The 22,733-nt window shown below is 40.9% G+C and overlaps 1 protein-coding gene across 22 annotated transcripts in view; it reads right to left on the bottom strand.

The window, feature by feature from the left end:
* TENM3 (teneurin transmembrane protein 3) overlaps positions 1-22,733 on the bottom strand; it is a 2,191,633-nt gene that overhangs the window by 1,499,107 nt on the left and 669,793 nt on the right. Inside the window, exon 1 of one of the 22 annotated variants that reach the window (XM_073341698.1) lies at positions 3,293-3,367. The exons of the other annotated variants lie outside the window; for them this stretch is intronic. The gene's annotated coding sequence lies outside the window, so the exon portion shown is untranslated. Of the gene's footprint in view, positions 1-3,292; positions 3,368-22,733 lie in introns of those variants that run through there. 22 annotated transcript variants of the gene reach the window in all.

Here is a 22,733-nt window from a genome sequence, read left to right as displayed (position 1 = left end):
TGTAGTCCATGTTTGTGTGGAATGTTGGTGTAGAGGGCTTCTACATCTAGGTCTGGGACTGGAGATATTGGCTAATGTCATTTGGTTGCACAATCCAAGCAGTCGCTGGCCAAAAGTGCTCACTCACATAGCTTACATGATAAAGGCTATGTGGGAACAATCTGGGAGTGGGGGTTCTCACAGCAGAGCAGGGTAAGGCTGGCTCCCAGAGTCAAGGTTAGATGGCCTAGCAGATCACCGGCCCAGATAACACCAGGGGAATGTCATAACATCACCTGAAAGTGAGAACAGGTGTTCACATGGCACTTTTGTAGCCAATGTTATGAGGTATTTAGACGCCAGATATGCTAAACATTTCTATGCCCCTTCAGTCTTTGGCCACCATTCCAGAGGACATGCTTCCATGCTGACAATGCTTGTTTCAAAACAACAACTGTGCATTAATTAAATGTGACTGAACTCCTTGGGTGAGAATTGTGTGTCTCCTGCTCTGTTTTACCCGCATTCTGCCATATAGTTAATGTTATAACAGTCTCAGATTATGATCCAGCACATGTTCCTTTTAAGAACACTTTCACAGCAGATTTGAATGCAAAGAAGGTACCAATGTGAGATGTCTAAAGATATTTACAGCACTCAACCCAAGGTTTAAGAATCTGAAGTGCCGGCCAAAATTTAAGAAGGATGAGGTGTGGGGCATGTTTTCAGAAGTCTTAAAAGAGAAACACTCCAATGCACTACAGAACCCGAACCACCAAAAAAGAAAATCAATGTTCTGCTAATGGCATCTGACTCAGATGATGAAAATGAACATGCGTCGGTCCACTCTGCTTTGGATCATTTTTGAGCAGAACCTGTCATCAGCATGGACACATGTCCTCTGGAATGGTGGTTGAAGCATGAAGGGACATAAGAATCTTTAGCCCATCTGGCACGTAAATATCTTGCAACACCGGCTACAATAGTGCTCTGAGAACGCCTGTTCTCACTTTCAGGTGACATTGTAAACAAGAAGCGGGCAGCATTATCTCCTGCAAATTGTAACCAAACTTGTTTGTCTGAGCAATTGGCTGAAGTAGGACTGAGTGAGCATGTAGGTTCTAAAATTATACATTGCATAAAAAATAAAACAGTTATTTTTTGTACATAATTCTACATTTGTAATTTCAACTTGCATGATAAAGAGATTGCACTACAGTACTTGCATTAGGTGAATTGAAATATACTATTTCTTTTCTTCACAGTGCAAATATTTGTAATAAAAAATAATATCAAGTGAGCACTGTACACTTTGTATTCTGTGTTGTAATTGAAATCAATATATTTGAACATGTGGAAAACATCCAAAAATATTTAAATAAATGGTCTTCTATTATTGAGTAACAGTGCAATTATTTTTTTATTTTACAGCCCTAATAATTATCAATGCATGTATTCTTTAAATTCTAACTTTAAGGTGCTCTGATGAACAAAAGAATTCTAAAAAGCAAGGAATGCAGAACAGACTTCAGTTTATATCTTTGTTCATACTACATACTGTATTTCTCAGTCTTTCACAGCTACAAAACTGCATTCCAGCACCACCTGCTGACATTTAGTAAAATAACAAATCAAGTTGATTTCATGTACTTGGATGTATTAAGTGCCTTATACATTCTCCTGAAGAGGCCAAGATGGTTAGACAGAAATTTCTGTGTCCTGTATATAGCAGCTGGAACTTAGAATCCTACCGTGGATATGTACATATATGGAATCTAAATTTTAAAAAAGTATAAAAAGAAACCAACAGACTTATTAGGCTTGTAATCAAGACAGAGGCTTCCTCTCCTTCTGAGAGAAGGTAGAATTGAGGAGGTTAGGATCACATGGCAGCTGGATGCAGAGTAGTGGTGCAGTCTTGGAAGAATCTGGCTGTAAGCACATAGGATTAATGAAGCAGTAACAATCTTCTTTTGGGGTGGAGAACTGAATTAAAAAGGGGGAAGAAATGACAGAATAGAGGCTCTGATTCAGCAAAGTACTTATGAATGAATCATGATCAAAAACGTGTACTCTGCAAAACAGCATTTGTTTTATGAATAGGGGCCTTCCAAAGATCTTCTAATTTTGTGGGGTTTGTCTCTCCCTGACACGTAAGAGTCATATTTTCCTTACTACAAATGTGTTTATCTGTGGAACATACTATAAAATGAGAAATAAATGAAATCCAAACACATTCTAATCACCCAACATGTTGGGAGTTTTGTATTATAATTAGCTAGAGGATACTTCTAAACCTCAAGATGAGACTATGCTCCTAAAACCTAACACAAAGTTAGTTCCTTCTTCCACAAAAAGGTAAAATCTTCATAAATACACATCTAAGGCTTAATGTCATCACTCAAAACACCACACACATTGGTATTGCTTAACTTAATGATCTGCAAAGACAAGACCAAATTATTGTATTGTACAATGCAGCGTTTTCCAACCTTTTCTGCAGTTATTCATTTTTCTACTCCATAAGCCTGGCTACACACACACACACACACACACACACACACACAGTAGTTTAAAACCAATGGGGGCTTTTAGAAAAAAACATTTTTTTAAGCTACTAAAAAGACCTAAATGAAAATTATGTTTTCTCTTCATTTAATGTCTAATGTTTGCCTGATATTCTGTGCCTGAGGGTTCATCAAATTGGAAGCTGTTATGTAAGATCTATGAACAAAAATATATATAACTAATTAACAGCAATAATAAAACATGGTTTAATAATACTTGAAACAATTTGCCTTGATCAAATGGCTCATTCTTTCTCTTTTCTTTTAAGCTGTATCAATGAAACTTTTATTTAAACTGGAATTGAAGTATATGCATTGCAGAACTGAAAAGAAAATTTAGCTAAATCTCTCAGGAATTACCTATCACATACCGCAGTGTCCCTGGATAAAGAGAGCCTGAATTATTTTAAAACAATATTTTCACTCGTCTCTGATAAGACTAACAAATTAATATTTGAAAAATAATTTATAAATAACATTTTTAAAATTTTATGACTGATGCAGTAGATCTTAAAAGCTATTCATTAGACCCTATATGATATACCCCAAATGAGGGTGGGGGAGGGAATCCACACTCTTTCTTGGAGTCATCAGAAAGACAGCAGTGTCTATGGAGAACTGTAACACAAATGAGACAATTCCTTGAACAAATATTTAGGATGAACATCATGAAGAATGTGTGAAAGCGAAAGGTAATTTCAAAGCTAGTTGCAGTAATAAATAAGAGAAATGCCAGTGCATCTTACCTATGATGTATTTGTGTTCTATCAAGCAAAGCGAAACATCTGATTAATTCTGTTTCTTCAACTTCAAAGCGGCTACTAAGCACGGGAGAAGCAAAAACGTAGGTATATCAAATGTTTTGGGCAAAGAAGAGGAGCTTGATCTTGAATTCATGTTGCAAGAAAGGCTAATGAAGGAGAATAGGTATTGCTTTGGAGACTTATTCCTTACTTTTAAAACTTAATCCCTATTACCTGAAATTCATCTTAAGCAAGTAATGGAAGAATTTACACTTTAAGCAATTTAAATACAGCTGTATAAATATTAAAATAAGGACTTTTCACATTTATGGTGTTTTAAGCATTTAATGAAAATGGGTTTTGAACTTATCAAATTAAGGAAACATCTTTAAATTTTCAATGAGTATTTTTGTTAAAAATATTTCCCACGATCGTGAAACCAATATTTTGTCTCTCACGAAAACTTGAGGGCTTGAAACATTGCCAAAATTTTTCCCGTAGTGGTAAATAAGTTCTACCTCTACCTTGAAACTACATGATTGCAGGAAATTGGACCCTGATCCTTAAACTGATAGTGTAAGCAGACAGCTATGCCTGCAGAGAGTCCTGATAACTTCTGTAACTGTGGCTACTACTTCAGTGGAAATCCCCATACACACAGCAGTCCATCCATGCACTAAGAGCTGTAGGATTAGAAACTGGGAATTTTGCATAAAAAGTATCAGGGGTAGCCTTCTCGTTAAAAGTCCATACTTAGTAGTTTTGAAAAAAGAGCATTAGCCGGGAGACAGGCAGCCCAAGGTTTTATTTCCAAAAGTTAATCCAACTACATGGATACATTTTGACAATGTAAATCAATCACATTTTTGTTACTCTAATTTCATTTACTGTTAGGCAGCAATTTAGCTGGAAAGCTTTTCTGTCTCACTACCAGAAGTTGGTCCAATAAAGATATTACCTCACCCACCTTGTCCCTCTAATATCCTGGGACAAACATGGCTACATCACCGCTACATGCACAGTGTTGATCGGTTATCCCTCTGTTACTATTAATTTTTCAGGCAACACAATCATTCCTGCCATAGCAAATTGTATACCACATTATATTCTGGATTGCAGTCAGTGAATTAGGGTGTTCCCCCCCCCTCACTGCATGTGTGTAATCCCTACTCATGTTATATACAGCAAGCAATGACTGACTTAGCTGGGACTCTACGCAAAAGCAACTTATAAGGGAAATACTTAGGTACTACTAAAAAACAACAGCTAATTCAACAACAGCAACAAAAACACTTTTCAATTATATTAATTCATCAACATTGCTTTTCTAGAAGAAAGTGTGTCTTCTCATCCAGCTTCTTAGATAAGAATTAATGCCTCATTAATTTTAAACATATCAGCCTGAAAACACTACTGTTTTGGATAGAATAATGAGCAAAATTAGAGAGAACACATTCACCAATTAGTCACTTTGCATAATTACGTACACCCTTATTGCAGTGTGAGGAATTAAGAAACCAAAGAGACAGACACAGGCAAATGCTTAAACATGAATTTTATATATTAACCATTCATAATGGGTCCTTACACACAAAGCAATTCGACAAGGATATTCTCATTGTAATCAATGTCAGTTTTTTGCCTGAGAAAGGAATACAGATTCAGACGAACCTGATGGGAAGCTACAGTAGTCTCACATATATTTTACATAGATAGTAAGTGAAATATTTCTACTACAAACTCATTCATACAGCATAGCTTCTTGGAGATGGTATCATTAAGTGAAAAGCTGAATATAGGGACAACTGATGGGTATATTTCAATTCTGAGGAGACAGACTCAGTAAGTCAGATTATGATGTTTTACTCTTCTAAGAGGTAGCACCAGGCATGATCATCCTTTTTGATTACACAGAAAATACCATAGTTTAAACTATCAAACTCTTTGTAGTTGGTTACTCAACACAATCTAATAGCATTAGTTAGGGATCCAGGCTTCTTGCACTTTCATACATGTTTTTGTGTATTAGAGATTGTATGCCTGAATCTAACGGTGCAGGATCAGGAAATGATCATGTCTAGCTCTTATGTTGTGCTTTTCATTTGTAGATCTCAAAGCACCATACTAAACAGATCAGTATGATTATCCCCAGGATCAATATTTACACTTCTCCATAGCTGGGTGATCTGATATTATTTAATGTAAATATTTTCCAGTGAACTCTGCTCATATATACTGTAGCACATCATTATACATAAGAGCCAAGCTTTTTCTAACTACTGCATGAGTGCATAAAGGGGGCAGGGAGGATGTAATAAACCTTTCTTTCTTGATAGCCCCATGCATGAGCCAGGCATGATCAAAATACTTATGCTCCAATGAGTAAATGGAATGTTCACTCTTAGCATCTTCAGGGATGTAAGCTACCCCAAAGGAATTAAGGATGGAGAAAGGCCTCACCACACACAAGGAAGCATACTGCACTATTTTAAGGGAACATTCAGTTCTCTCAGGTCTACTACTAAAGCAAGAGTATATTATAATTTCTAAAATAGGCCATTCCCCACTCCCAGCTTTGTATAATATGCCCACAACTGTAGTACCTAGGTCTCATACACACAATTAATATAAGCAAAACTTCCTAAGAAAGGATCAGACTTTCTTCCATACCTCCATTACTTTTGAGAAGTGCTTTCTTCTTGCCTGTTTGCAGAAGAAATGTGTCATGGGCTATTCTGTGACCATTATTATTGGAAGAAGGATAGTGCAACCAGACAGGTCTTCACTGCTTTTCTGGAGAAGAAAGTCCCAGAGGGATTAAACTAGAAGTCCAGAGCACCCAGAGTCTGGGCGGAGCTCTGGGGTTCAGGAGTGATTACATGTTTGGGTGGTCCTAAGGCACTGATTTCTGGGTGTTAGGCAGCTAAACTGAGGAATCTCACTTCCCAAGGATGGGCTCAGGCTAGATGTCTGAGCCAGGGATTGTGAGCCAGAGCTAGGAATAGTGACAAGTCTTCTCCCAGAAGCCGTTGGCTAAACTAACTATCAGCATTCATGGCCTGGGTGTCACCGGAGACAGCTCACTGAACACATCCGCCTCATGCATAATAGCGATCAAAGAAGCTAACAAAATGTTAGGGGATAAAATGGGATGGAAAATAATGCTGAAAATATCATCATAGCATGCATAAGTTATACACCCTCATCTGCAATACTCTGCTCAGTTTTGGTTTATAATTCACAACAGATGAGTTACAGTATCAATGTTAAATTTGTATATTCTCTCATTTCAAGAGCTAGTAGAGGACTCTATATATGATCCTTTAAATCCCCATGTTGCTTCTCCATCTCTTTTTCAACTGTTGTATAATACCAAGAAAAATATGCATACAAAGGACTGTTCCTCCAAATGTTCTCTGCTGCATAATATACAATTTATTTTTGGCACCACAGCAGCACATTTTATGGTAATAAGATGGTAATCCAAGTGGTAAAACACAATACAGCAATCAAAATAAGTGCAAATAATTAGAGCCACCTCCATCATGTGGAAAATAACCCACTTGGTACCACTGAGCATTTTAAATTCATTCACATTCCTATATAATCTTCTCAAAAACTAATCCCTTTTATCAGTCAAATCACCACTGCTGTGAAATATAGCTAATGGAGAAGAAGTCAACATAATTTATGTATTTTTATTGATATTTTTACATGAACGATTTAAAGTACTATGCAAAGTGCATGAAAGCCGTGAGGAAAGATTTTAGAAAATAGCTTAGATTTAGAATTTTTCAAGGATGTAGAAGAACAGACACCGAGAAACTGAACTGTAGTTTAAAGCTATGAGGGTTGAAAAGAAATATTGCCTTGCCCATATAAAATCAGTCAATCAGACCATATGTAAAAGGCTAAAAGGACCCATGTCCAGAAATAAAAGACCTGGGATTCTGTGGATGGACCTTGTGCCTATGGACTTAGTGGGCTGAGATCCTCCCTTTTTGCTACCCTCTGTCCCTTTGTAAAATAATTTAGAAGAGTGACATGAATCATAGGGCTAAGCTAAGGGGAGTCCACCTCGATGTATATGTTATATGGTGCTAGTGTTGCAACCCCTGCACTAGAACCAGTTAAAACATCTGGTAGGTGAAAGTATAGATCACAGGGCTGGTAGCACCCCTCCTATCTCAAGTTTAATAAAGTTGAGGCCTGCTGCTTAAAATCCATCCTGGGGCCTGGCCCCAATTCACCACCAAGTCCAGATCAAGGAATAAGTACTTAATTTTCCCAACTCCTTTAGGCTTGACAAAGCCACCTTGTTCCTTTCTTAGAATGATCCAGGTAAATTCTTTTAAACAAATGGATTGTTTAAAAAAAATTGATGTAAAGCCCATAGCAATCTCTTATGTCCATATAGACATATGCTATGCAGCCACTTGCAATACTCAGTATTGCTGGAGCACCCAAATACGTGCTACATGACTCATGAACAAGCACCTATTCTTTGCTGTAATATAAATATAAGACGACAGAACAAGTTAGAGGAGCAAATACTGCCTGTGTGTGTTGGGGGAAAGAGAAGAGGAAACAAAGAAGTACAGGACCACATGCAGTTAAACTTTGACATTATGGTTTTATTGAAGTTATTTAAACCAGCATGGAAGGTGAATCAGGCCCATAAGATTTTAAAGTCAACAGTTTGAGTTCATGTCCTAGGGCTATTCAACATTGATCTTTTGTGTTTGTGCAATATTTTATCCTTTAGTCAATTTTCTTTATAGAATCATGGTTAAAAGATACACTGGACAAAGTATGAAATCTTCTCTGTGAATATTGTATTGTAATCTGTCAAACTTTCAAATCTTTCTTCATTTAAATGGAGGCCCCTCCTCCCCCAGGGACTCAAATAGATGGGCATATTTTAAATGCAAGATTTAGATTCCACAATTCAGTTTAAATACAAAGCAATTAATTGAACAACTAAGAAAAATCATGTTCTTTCTAATAAACATTGCTACCTGGGGGCACAGAGTGGATGCAGGGTTTAGCAAGAAGGGGATTTTGTTTAACCAATCTAGAGGATTTGCTTTAAATGTATGCACCAAGAACGTTACCCTTTCATTTTCTTTCTAAATTCTATACAGATATTGTGAGTCTGTCTCTTAAAATTTCTCTACAATACATTTTCAGATTAGTTTTGAAAAGCTTCTTCTTGCTTAACTCTATAGAGCAATACATTTCCTCAATGCATGTTTCTATTTTTATATCCACACACACACATGAACCTGCTTATAACAAAGTTACAGAACAATTTCACTAGAGGCAGCAGTTCACTATAACTCTAAATTGTCACATTATAATGCACTGAGGAGAGTCAGGACTTTCATTCTATTTCTCTCTAAATATATCCAAGTTTACTATAAATACTTTAACTATAGCATCTAGATAGCATTTAGCCGATACCAAGATCGGAAGATGGACCCTGAACCTTCAATGAAGTCTGCATGAATCCATGGGGCTCCATGTGGTTGCAGTGGTCCATTTAGGCCAAAATTGGCTAAAATTCCTGGCATTCAGTAAACAGTCTGGGAATATAACTGATCAAGAGCAATGCAAAATAATTTAGTTGCCTATTTATAAACAAAATAGGGTTAAAGCCATTTTATTGTGTTAATTACCTCCGCATACAACAACATGGCACTCCTATGAACTATTTAAGGTCAATGACTATATAATTTATATTGATCTATTTAGTAGAATTCACTCGTACGTCTGAGAGTGTAATGGCCATTAGCAAACAAATTCTGGTGTCAGGATGTTTTAAAAAAAAAAATTACCCAGCCATCTTTCTTTGTTTCTTTCAGAATACTGAATAATACTGGCATACCAAAATCCCTCAAACACTCAGCTTGATCCTGACATACAGAAACAAGAATATGTATATTTGCCATAAGGAGTAGGATTATACTGCAACATCATGGTGACATGATATCCAAATATGCTGTATTGTGTTTTCTTTATAATGTTTTTCAGTTAAAAATACCCTTCTTTCCACTCCCTTGATATATCAGGAAATGCATTTACTAACTTTCCAAGAATGGGGGATGGGGAGCCTTATTTGGCTCTCCTTTTCCCAGCTGCATTTCCCAGAAGTAAGGGACAGGACACTACTGGCCAATATAGACTCCCCAAACTAGCACAAGGCAATTGCACAGGCAATAGGGTAGCCTAAAATGTAATAGGGTGTACTAGCCCTAGAAGAGAGAGTCTTTTGTCTGATTATTGGTAGAAAGTGTAGGCATGTGTTGCGAAGTGCACATAATTCTAGGAAGTTGGTGTGCAACATGGATTCCAGTGGGGACCACTTGCGTCTGTACATGTGCTTCACAACCAAGTAGGGAGACATCAGTCGTAAGTATCAAGGACATTGCTGGTTGGAGGAAGGGAACCCCCATGCAGACATTCTGGGGTTGGGTCCACCAGTCTAATGACTCCTTGACCTTGAGTGGTATCAAGAGGAGTTTTTCCAGTCTGTGTGGTATGTATACCACTCGTAGCCATCCCTGGAGGCAGTGCACATGTAATCTGGTATATTTTACCATGAATGTGGTCACCGCATATGACCAAGCTCTGGTGGAGATCTATGGCCTGGTTCTCATGGTGGAAATGGGACTGACTATTGCAGAAAATCTGTGAGCTGGGAGGAAGACTCTGGCCTCTATAGCATCTAGTTGGGCTGCAATAAACTCTAATGATTGTACTGATGTTAGTGTTGATTTTTGTATGTTTATCTAAGGCTGAGTTTTGAGAAAAAGTCCATTGTTTTTGTTAGGGCTTGGAGTGTGTCTACTCTGGCTGGAACCTTGATGAGGCAACCTTCTAGGTATGGGAATATTATAACCCTTTGTTCGCAGAGCGCTGCCACCACTACCTGGACTTGGAAAATACTCTGGGTGCTGTAAAGAGGCCAAAGGGTGGTATTGATTGTATTGGTGAACTTGTATTAATCATAAAATTGGACAGGAGAACAAATCTGAGGAAACTCCTGTGGGAAGGGTGTATGGGAACACTGAAGTACCTGTTTTTGGAGGTCAAGGGCTGAGAACCAGCCTCCCTGTTCCAGTGCTGGGATTATTGTTGACAGCATAGCCATCTTGAACTGTTATAGTTTGATGAACTTGTTGACGTTTCTCAAGTCTAAGATAGATCTTCACCCACCAGACTTATTTTGGATTAGAAAACAGTGTGAGTAAAAGGCTTTCCTTTTGTGTTGGAATGGCACCAGTTCTATGGCTCCTGGTTGCAGTAAATGGTTTATTTCTTCTTGTAGAAGGTGCTCATTAGAAGGGTCCATGAAGAGGGATTGGGTACGGTAGGTGAATGGGCAGGAGATAGGGGAATGGAATGGAATACCCATTGCTGATGATTTCCAGGACTTACTTGTAGGAAGTAACTTTCTACCAAACATGGTGGCATGAGGTTAAATAGTTGCCAAACTGATGGAGTAATTTGAGTGGTTGCAGCATCTGGACCAGGGGAATGCATCTCGGATGGCTCAACCAAATTTTCAAAATTGTTTGGAGGCATATGAATAGAGCGTAGTCATCTGTGTTGTCGGTCTGTCTGTCTTTGGGAGGAGGTCTCTGTCGCCTACATTGCGGATTGTAATGCTTTGAGGGGTGAAATGTGGAGGGTGAGATCTTAGGGTACGTTGATATCTACCCATCTTCTCTTTGGTGCTGGTTTACAGATGCCAAGTGAACGGAGTGTCACTCTGGAATCCTTTAATGAATGAATGAACTCATCAGTGCACTCGGCAAAAAGTTTAGATCCTTCTGTGGAAGATTTCCCTTTTGTAGTCTGCATCTCCCTGGGGAATCCAGAGAGGTGAAGGCATGAGGCTCATATCGTTACCACAGAAGTCACAATGGACCACTCAGCCATATCTGCTGTATCCAGAGAGGCTTGTAGTAACATGCATGCTAGGAGTTGTTCACCCTCACCTCCACACCCCAAACCCGTCGCACCCACCCCCACACATGAATTTTGTTATGTGCACCAATATGGAGATGACGCGTCACACATCACCTCCATAGTGGTGCATATAACAAAATTCATTCCGCATATGTGTGGGAAAAAGAGAGAACACTTAGTCACAATGAGCTCTCCATTAGTAAAAGTTTTCGTCTCAATCCATGGTCCTTTCTGGACCGTGCCTTCAATTTAAGGCAGTGGGTGCACTTCTTTGATATGTGCCCCTTACACAAATAGCATATGTACTGTGAGTGGCCATCACTCACAGGGATGGCATCATGGCAGGAGAGGCACCTCTTAAACCTGGGGGTCCAGGCATAACCCTGAGTAGGGAGAACTTCCCACTCCTATGGAAACCTATGCCAACCTAAAGAGGAACGGGGAAGAAAGAGAAAAGGATTTTTTTTTTAAGAAGGGATAAAGGGAAAGAAAAAAATAAAGAAAACACTATTGCAATGGAAGCACTATTACTACTAAAGGCACTACAGGTGTATGAAGGACTCTGCTAGGGATTCCATCCCAGACCAAGGGCAGTTGAGAAAGAGCTGAGGGCAGTTGGACTGCGCAGGGCTATATAGTCACCGCTCACACTAGAAGACGGTGAGGAGCACATGTCGGCCCATCAGGTACTGCTACCGAAGATCTCCTGGCTCAGGCACAGGGATGCTACCACACCTACAGTGGACCACCTATAGGGACACTATTTGAAGAAGAACTAGGAAATAACCAATGACAAATTGGAAATTCTCAACAGTGAACAAGGCAATTTCTGGTACCAATTTTTTTGATAAATATTCATTCATACTCAAATCCATGGAACATTCAGGTTTAAAAATCATTTTCACAAATACCCAGAGATTCTTCACATATTGTGTTTAATTATTAATATAATCCCACGAATAGTAGCAAAGATCACTTGATTTTATTAGCAACAATTTTATTCAGTTTTTTTAAGTTAGTCAGCTCTACTCAGGTCCATGCTACTCATGTTTGATAAAGACAGCCGTTTCTGATTAAGATGTATTCCCTAGTCTTATTCCATGGTGGCTACAACATATTCACTATGTGTGTGTGCTTTTGTAGCCTACCACATTTAAACAGAGTGCATTCATATATCTAAGGGCAATGTGCAGACTGGAAAAAAAAGTTACTCCCTTTCTTGTTATTTCCCCCCCCAATGTATTGTCTTCTGTGTGTGTACTCTCAGCCTTATCATGGAAAAGACTGTCTCTTTCTGTGTACTATACAGCACTAAACACACAGTCAGTGTGGCATTAACAGATAAGTACAGTTATGTTCTCCCAAGATGCATTTGATTTTCAGTTATTTTATATTATTTCAGCATGTTCAGGTTGTTAGGCAGTAGCTCACTTAAAAATATAGAAATCAACTATGCCATGCAAACACTACAGAAAGATATTTAAGAGCTCCTATTATCTGGAGAAGAACTAATGCACTGAGCCTTAATTGCACCTGCTGGGTGATCAGTCACAATTGGATAAAGTATTCAGACTCAAACAGAAAAGCAAGGCAGTGAAAGACATTTTCTCAGTAAGAAAGGTTGCAGAACCCCTTTGATGAATGAGCCAAAGCAAGTCAAGTTATAATAGAAGGGCCTTTTGAACATTCTCAGTAATTTGATTATAACCAACCATAAAGTACATCACAGGAGCATTCTTAATTAGTGCCTACTTTTCCATTAGAGTCTAATTATGGATTGGATAGACACATTCCGCTCCCCACCCAATAATCTCAGAAAATGTAAGCTAACGTTGAGAACATTTTCATGTCTTGTGTTGTATTTTCAAGAAGTTGTTGGTACAGAATTTAAGTTTACACATACAGAAGACACTGTTCAACCATCTGTGGTCTACCACTAATGTGATTAAATGTGTCACACACAAAAAATTACATTAAACTCGAGGTAAATTTGGGTTACTAAAAATGTGTATTTATAAACCACTCCTTACATTTCTGATTTTTATACATATATACACACACACATTATATGTATATATTCTGGCCAAGGGAGTATTTAAGGCTTGATCCAAATTATTTTAACCAATCTTAATGGGCTTTCGATCAGCCGTTGCACAGCAGGGCCTGAGAGGCAAACTGTAGGCCTGATCCTACTCCCATTAAAATCAGTGGTAGAACTCACGTTGACTTTGGTGGGACCAGATTTTGGCTTCATGTGGGAAAGGAGATTCAGTCATATGAAAGCTGGAATCAAAAGCCCTATAAAATGCCAAAGTCCCAGGTTCAGCTTCTGTGGAAGAGGATATGAATATGACCCAGGCTTGGCTGTTAGAAATCTGTTGGGATCTGAGTTACGTCAGAGAATTCTTTCCTGTGTGTCTGGCTGGTGAGTCTTGACCACATGCTCAGGGTTCAGCTGATCGCCATATTTGGGGTCGGGAAGGAATTTTCCTCCAGGGCAGATTGGAAGAGGCCCTCGGGGGTTTTCACCTTCCTCTGCAGCGTGGGGCATGGATCACTTGCTGGAGGATTCTCTGCACCTTGAAGTCTTTAAATCATGATTTGAGGACTTCAGTAGCTCAGACATAGGTTAGGGGTTTGTTACAGGAGTGGGTGGGTGAGATTCTGTGACATGCGTTGTGCAGGAGGTCAGACTAGACGATCATAATGGTCCCTTCTAACCTTAAAGTCTATGATTCTATGAAAACATGCACCAGTGTATCTAAAATCAAGCTAGATGAGCCTAACACATATACAACTAAATGATTTGTCATAGCATCACAGAAATGTAATGGTGGAAGGGACCTCAAGAGGTCATCAAGATCATCCTCCCTGCGCTGCGGCAGGATTAGGTATACCTAGACCATTCCTAGAAGATGTTTGTGTAACCTGTCCTTAAAAATCACCTATAATGAGGCTCTCTCAACCTCCCAAAGTAAGTTCAGCCTCAGACTTGACAGCCCGAAGGAACCACTGGGATCATTTAGTCTGACCTCCTGCACACTGCAGATCACAGAACCTCACCCACTCACTCCAGTAATAAACTACTAACCTCTGGCTAAGCTACTGAAGTCTTCAAATCATGATTTAAAAGACATTCATGTTACAGAGAATCCACCATTTACTCTAGTTTAAACCAGCAAGTGGCCCATGCCACATGCTGCAGAGGAAGGCAAAAATACCCCCAGCGCTTAACTATTATTAGAGTTAGAAAGTTTTTCCTAATATCTAACGTAAATCTCTCTTGCTGCAAATTAAGCCCATTAGTTCTTAGTCTACCCTCAGTGGACATGGAGAACAACTGATCACCATTCACTTTATAGCAACCATTTATATATTTGAAGACTTATCACATGCTCCCTCAGTCTTTTCTTCTCTAAATTAAACATGCCCAACTCTTGCAGGTTTTCTACATAGGTCAGATATTCTAAACCTCTTTTTTGTATTGCTTTTCTGTGGACTTTCTCTAATTTGTCCACATTTTCCTTAAAGTGGAGTGACTAGAAATGGACACAGTGCTCCAGCTGAGGCCTCACCAGTGCTGGGTAGAGTGGAACAATAACCTCTATAATTTACATAAGACACTCCCGTTAATACATTTTAAAATGAAATTTGCCTTTTTTTGGAACAGCATTACATTTCATATTTAATGGGTTGTAGTGGATCATGCTTTTTTGCATTTGTCATAAATATAAAGGGAAGGGTAAACCCCTTTGAAATCCCTCCTGGCCAGGGGAAAGCTCCTCTCACCTGTAAAGGGTTAAGAAGCTAAAGGTAACCTCGCTGGCACCTGACCAAAATGACCAATGAGGAGACAAGATACTTTCAAAAGCTGGGAGGAGGGAGAGAAACAAAGGGTCTGTATCTGTCTGTAGTCATCTTTGCCAGGGACAGAACAGGAATGGAGTCTTAGAACTTTTAGTAAGTAATCTAGCTAGGTATGTGTTAGATTATGATTTCTTTAAATGGCTGAGAAAAGAATTGTGCTGAATAGAATAACTATTTCTGTCTGTGTATCTTTTTTGTAACTTAAGGTTTTGCCTAGAGGGGTTCTCTATGTTTTTGAATCTAATTACCCTGTAAGATATCTACCATCCTGATTTTACAGGGGGGATTTCTTTATTTCTATTTACTTCTATTTTTTATTAAAAGTCTTCTTGTAAAAAACTGAATGCTTTTTCATTGTTCTCAGATCCAAGGGTTTGGGTCTGTGGTCACCTATGCAAATTGGTGAGGCTTTTTATCCAACATTTCCCAGGAAAGGGGGGGGTGCAAGTGTTGGGAGGATTGTTCATTGTTCTTAAGATCCAAGGGTCTGGGTCTGTAGTCACCTTGGCAAATTGGTGAGGCTTTTTACCAAACCTTGTCCAGGAAGTGGGGTGCAAGGTTTTGGGAAGTATTTTGGGGGGAAGGACGTGTCCAAACAGCTCTTTCCCAGTAACCAGTATTAGTTTGGTGGTGGTAGCGGCCAGTCCAAGGATAACGGGTGTAATATTTTGTACCTTGGGGAAGTTTTGACCTAAGCTGGTAAAGATAAGCTTAGGAGGTTTTTCATGCAGGTCCCCACATCTGTACCCTAGAGTTCAGAGTGGGGGAGGAACCTTGACATGGTGGCATAGTGGTGGGATTCACCTGAAATCATTTTGAGATCCAGTTGAGATTTTTTGAACTAGAAATACAGATTTTAAAAAGAAATTTTTTTTTCCCCTTTGGAAAGGAAGTCCAGAAAGCAGTTGAAACTGAAAGCAGATTGTTTTTTCTCTGCTTTGTGGCCAAGCAGAGACAAAAGGGGATTATCTTTGTGAATTGCAGGTTTTCTTTGCCTGGAGGCAGGGTACTTAACTCCTGCAGGGAAATTCACAGTCTTCCAACCCAGAGTTTTTTTTCTTTTCTTCCTAAAAGTAAATGGGGGGGGGTGTGCTCTACCCATTTGCCTGGAGACAAAAGTGGCAGGGTTTTTTTTTTTAGGATTTTGATTTTTTTTGTTTTACAAGGAGCACAGGTTTGAAAAGGATTTTTTTTTCTTTGGGCTGGGTAAGCAGGTTTCCAAGTAGTTGGAGGTTTTTTACTTTAATTTGGGCCCAGAGCAGAGACAAGGGAATTGTCTTTTTCTGTAGGCTGACAATCACTATCAGAGAATAGGTATTCTATTCCAGCACAGCAAAATTTTACAGCCAAGTTTTGTTTGTTTATTTCTAAACCTCGGGTGTAAAGTTAGTAAAAACAGAGAGGTTAGAATGGCAAAATCCGCGGCTCGACTACAGCTCGAATTAGCCAAATTTCAGGCTGAGGAAAGACAAAGGGAACATGAAAGACAGACAGAACTCATGCAGCTGAAGAAGGAACAAGAAAGGGAGGCAGAACAACACCAAGCGGCTGCTCACAGGAGAGCTATGGAAGCGAGGGACAAAGAACTGGAGGAGAAGGAAAAAGAGAGGAAGCATGTGGAGAAGATGGAGAAGATAAAGGCTCAGCAGAATATCCCAACAAACCCTAGTAATCCTTCTCCAAGTACCACTTCCCATCCCAGAAAGTTCCCCACCTACAAGGCAGGCGATGATACTGAGGCCTTCCTAGAAAACTTCGAAAGGGCCTGCCTTGGGTACAACATCTCTACTGACCAATACATGGTAGAGCTGAGGCCGCAGCTCAGTGGACCCTTAGCTGAGGTGGCAGCTGAAATGCCTAAAGAACACATGAACAAGTATGAACTGTTTAAATCCAAGGCGAGAGTCAGAATGGGGATAACACCCGAGCAGTCTCGTCGGAGGTTCAGAGCCCTAAGGTGGAAACCAGACGTGTCATTTACCCGACATGCCTACCACATTGTGAAACATTGGGATGCCTGGATATCAGGAGCAAGTGTTGAATCTCCAGTAAATTTGCCCTTCCTAATGCAAATGGAACAATTCTTAGAGGGTGTTCCTGAGGAAATAGAAAGATACATCCTAGATGGGAAACCCAAAACTGTAATTGAGGCAGGAGAGATTGGAGCCAGATGGGTGGAGGTGGCAGAGAAGAAGAAAACTGGTCGCAGTTGGAGCGGAGACCAGAAGGGACCACCCCAGACCACACCCTATTACCAGGTGCCGCCCAAAGCCCCACCTACCTCCCAAAGAACCCTCCAGACCCCTTATCGTCCCACCACCCCGTTCTCCAGCAACCCTCCTCGCCCCAGTGACCCGTCAGCTGGACGATGTTTTAAATGTAACGAGCTGGGGCATGTAAAGGCCAACTGCCCCAAGAACCCCAACAGATTACAGTTCATTGCACCGGAATCACACCAGAGGTCCACAGGCCCAGATACCTCCCAGATACCCTTGGAGCGGAGGGAAACTGTGAGTGTGGGCGGGAAGAAGGTCACCGCGTGGAGGGACACCGGAGCACAAGTGTCAGCTATCCATGCTTCCTTAGTGGACCCCAATTTAATCAACCCAGAGATCCAAGTGACGATTCAACCCTTCAAGTCCAACTCTTTCAATTTGCCTACAGCCAAGTTGCCTGTCCAGTACAAGGGCTGGTCAGGAATGTGGACTTTTGCAGTCTATGATGATTATCCCATCCCCATGCTGTTGGGGGAAGACTTGGCCAATCATGTGAAGCAGGCCAAGAGGGTGGGAATGGTCACCCGCAGCCAGGCTAAACAAGCCGTGAGGCCTAGCTCTGTTCCGGAAACTTCTATCAGGACCCAGTCAGAGGTGATGGACCCGGACCCCAGGCCAATGTCTACAACAGCAGTAGTGGATCCAGTCCCAGAGACCCAGACGGAACCAGTCCCAGAACCGGAACCAGCCAAACAACCAACACCAGACCCCGTGCCAGCACTGAATCCAGTACTTGCAACCTCAACACCAGAAGGCCCCACCGAACCTGAACTGGCAGCAGCCGATAACCCTACACAAGAGGCTCAGCCGGAGCCTGAATCCCAACATAGTGCACCAGCGGACAGCGGTTCACAGTCAACAGAAACAGCTCCATCCCTTATATTGCTTCCAGAGGGGCCAAGCCTAGGTCCACAATCCAATGAGGAACTGATGTCCCCAGCATCAAGGGAACAGTTCCAGACCGAACAGGAAGCAGATGAAAGCCTCCAGAGAGCTTGGACGGCGGCATGGAGTAACCCACCGCCTCTCAGCTCTTCTGATCGATCCAGAGAATTAAAAGTTTGTCAGTTTACAGCCCAGGGAGGAGACGACGCGGAGTGGCCTGAAGGTGTCTACTACGAAGGGAGATGTGCTGGTGGTGTGGAAGAGGTGAACCTCTCCATGACCCTTGGGCGTATGCAGCGACAGCAGATCCAGGAGCTGTGCACTAGCTACGCACCAATGTTCTCAGCCACCCCAGGACTGACTGAACGGGCATACCACTCCATTGACACAGGTAATGCTCACCCAATTAGGGTCCACCCTTACCGGGTGTCTCCTCAAGCTAAAACTGCTATAGAACGGGAGATCCAGGATATGTTACAGATGGGTGTAATCCGCCCCTCTGAAAGTGCATGGGCATCTCCAGTGGTTCTAGTTCCCAAACCAGATGGGGAAATACGTTTTTGCGTGGACTACCGTAAGCTAAATGCTGTAACTCGCCCAGACAACTATCAAATGCCACGCACAGATGAACTATTAGAGAAACTGGGACGGGCCCAGTTCATCTCTACCTTGGACTTAACCAAGGGGTACTGGCAGGTACCGCTAGATGAATCTGCCAAGGAAAGGTCAGCCTTCATCACACATCTCGGGCTGTATGAATTTAATGTACTCCCTTTCGGGCTGCGAAATGCACCCGCCACTTTCCAAAGACTTGTAGATGGTCTCCTAGCGGGATTAGGAGAATATGCAGTCGCCTACCTTGATGATGTGGCCATATTTTCGGATTCCTGGGCAGACCACCTGGAACATCTACAAAAAGTCCTTGAGCGCATAAGGGAGGCAGGACTAACTGTTAAGGCTAAGAAGTGTCAAATAGGCCTAAACAGAGTGACTTACCTTGGACACCAGGTGGGTCAAGGAACTATCAGCCCCCTACAGGCCAAAGTGGATGCTATCCAAAAGTGGCCTGTCCCAAAGTCAAAGAAACAGGTTCAATCCTTCTTAGCCTTGGCCGGTTACTACAGACGATTTGTACCGCACTACAGCCAAATTGCTGCCCCACTGACAGACCTAACCAAAAAGAAACAGCCAAATGCTGTTCAGTGGACCGGAAAGTGTCAGAAGGCCTTTAACAAGCTTAAAGCGACACTCATGTCTGACCCTGTACTAAGGGCCCCAGACTTTGACAAACCGTTCCTAGTAACCACAGATGCGTCCGAGCGTGGTGTGGGAGCAGTTTTAATGCAGAAAGGACCTGATCAAGAATTCCACCCTGTAGTGTTTCTCAGCAAAAAACTGTCTGAGAGGGAAAGCAACTGGTCAGTCACTGAAAAAGAATGTTATGCCATTGTCTACGCTCTGGAAAAGCTACGCCCATATGTTTGGGGACGGCGTTTCCACCTGCAAACCGACCATGCTGCACTAAAGTGGCTTCACACCGTCAAGGAAACTAACAAAAAACTTCTTCGGTGGAGTTTAGCTCTCCAAGATTTTGATTTCGACATCCAACACATCTCAGGAGCTTCTAACAAAGTGGCTGATGCACTCTCCCGTGAAAGTTTCCCAGAATCAACTGGTTAAAATCGTCCTTGAGATGTGGAAAATATTGTTAGTCTTTATGTACTTGGTAGTATATTTAAAGATGCATGTGTCTTATTAACTCTGTTTTCCTAGAGCTCCAGGAAGAAATCCCAGCCAGTGTTTCACCCTAGCTGAGATTTGGGGGGCGTGTCATAAATATAAAGGGAAGAGTAAACCCCTTTGAAATCCCTCCTGGCCAGGGGAAAGCTCCTCTCACCTGTAAAGGGTTAAGAAGCTAAAGGTAACCTCGCTGGCACCTGACCAAAATGACCAATGAGGAGACAAGATACTTTCAAAAGCTGGGAGGAGGGAGAGAAACAAAGGGTCTGTGTCTGTCTGTCGTCGTCTTTGCCAGGGACAGAACAGGAATGGAGTCTTAGAACTTTTAGTAAGTAATCTAGCTAGGTATGTGTTAGATTATGATTTCTTTAAATGGCTGAGAAAAGAATTGTGCTGAATAGAATAACTATTTCTGTCTATCTTTTTTGTAACTTAAGGTTTTGCCTAGAGGGGTTCTCTATGTTTTTGAATCTAATTACCCTGTAAGATATCTACCATCCTGATTTTACAGGGGGGATTTCTTTATTTCTATTTACTTCTATTTTTTATTAAAAGTCTTCTTGTAAAAAACTGAATGCTTTTTCATTGTTCTCAGATCCAAGGGTTTGGGTCTGTGGTCACCTATGCAAATTGGTGAGGCTTTTTATCCAACATTTCCCAGGAAAGGGGGGGTGCAAGTGTTGGGAGGATTGTTCATTGTTCTTAAGATCCAAGGGTCTGGGTCTGTAGTCACCTTGGCAAATTGGTGAGGCTTTTTACCAAACCTTGTCCAGGAAGTGGGGTGCAAGGTTTTGGGAAGTATTTTGGGAGGAAGGATGTGTCCAAACAGCTCTTTCCCAGTAACCAGTATTAGTTTGGTGGTGGTAGCGGCCAGTCCAAGGATAACGGGTGTAATATTTTGTACCTTGGGGAAGTTTTGACCTAAGCTGGTAAAGAGAAGCTTCGGAGGTTTTTCATGCAGGTCCCCACATCTGTACCCTAGAGTTCAGAGTGGGGGAGGAACCTTGACAGCATTACTGCTGCCTAGCCAGTTATTCCTAGTTGTGTATTTGTACATTTATTTTTTTTCCTTTTGAAGCACAGTACTTTGCACTTGTCTGTCCTGAATTTAATCTTATTGATTTCAGACCAATTCTCCAGTTTACCAAAATCATTTTGAATTTTGTCTTCCAAAGTGTTTGCAACCCTCCCAGCTTGATGTCCTCCGCAAAATTTTATCAGTGCGTAAAAAGATTGAGAGAGTGGTTTAAATTATGCTTAGACCAGTTTAAGTGGGTCAACAGGTGTTTGCACCAATGCAACCAACTCAATTTTAAAATATGCCAGTGCAAGTTATCACAATACAGGCGATGCCCAAGGAAAGAAGAAAAGGAAATGGTGGGCCTTAAAGTGGATAAGGAGGAGCAGGGCGTGGGAAAATGGCCAGATAATAGGGGGTAGGTGAATAGTGAAGGAAGTGAGGTTAGGCAGAGTGTGCTGAGTCAGGAGGTGCAATTATACATGAGATAGGCACTAGTCTTATGAATGGGTCAGAGAAACAAGAGCATCCTCAGAGAAGGATAGAATCAGGAGAGTAGAGGGCTAATTTGGGAGGGATGATCCAGAGGACTGTCATACCAAGAACTCATAATGGGAAGAGGAGACGAAGTTGGAAACAGCAAAGGGAAGATCCCAGGAGGAATTGTATGTAAATCTAACTCACAGTCCCAGCATTTGCGGATAGCTCTGGCATTTAAGTTGTCAGATTTTGGCGTTACCATGACACTGAGATGAACTGCAGGAGAGATCATACCTCTACCCATCTGACATTTCAGCCTGTGTGCAGACTCAGTAAGGCAACAATTTATCTGGTATGTACATTTGGGGGGGGGGAAGAGAAGTTTGTAAGAAGGTCTTCAAAAGATATGCAGCCAGAGTATGTTGTTCCGTCTGATTACTCCAGTACAACTGTCTGTATTCGGCTAGAAACTTTGTCTTTATTGATAGTTCATACTATGTTATTTTAACCTTCTGTCCTTCCTGCTATATCTTTTAGACTGCTTTCCAGGGCTTTTACTACTGATATCGCCAACTGTGCCATGCCATCTCCTCTCCTGTTATGTGCCACGGTGTCCTGTAATCCATCAATGGAAGATACTAGACGTACTTAATTTTTTCAATAGGTGAACTAGTAAATAGTATTTGTTGCATGGCCTCTGCTGGGCACCAGATACTGCAGCAGTCTGTGGAAGGTCACCACAAGATACTACCTGCTTGTACTAGGAAACTACAGATTGTTATCAGACTATATCCTAGGTGCTGCTGCTGAATCCCACTGTTGCCCTCACATGCCTGCTATTCATACTTCTGATTTTATTTCTATTATTTTTATTATATTCTCCCCCAAATACCTGAATAATAGAATTTCCAACTAACTACAATCTAAACATGAACAACATCAGAAATAATATTTTCTGTAAGAGCAGTTCCACAATGTAGCATTTTTGCCATAACTCCCAATGATAAAAGTACAGTAGGAAGACTGTGGGGGACAAAAGTAAATTTTGGACTAAAATAAAAGATGAAATGCATCTACTATATGTAGACTTCAAACAACCAAAAAAAAACAAAAATACCAATTAAAAACTCACCTCTGAAATGTCCAGGAATGTGAAAAGTTTCCCCTCCCTTATTCATGGAAATATTTTTATTTATATGAAAGT

The sequence above is a fragment of the Lepidochelys kempii genome, chromosome 4 (assembly GCF_965140285.1).
Source record: "Lepidochelys kempii isolate rLepKem1 chromosome 4, rLepKem1.hap1, whole genome shotgun sequence".
Classification (NCBI taxonomy): domain Eukaryota; kingdom Metazoa; phylum Chordata; order Testudines; family Cheloniidae; genus Lepidochelys; species Lepidochelys kempii.
The sequence above is the reverse complement of the archived record's forward strand: the minus strand, read 5'-3'. Positions and strand labels throughout refer to the sequence as shown.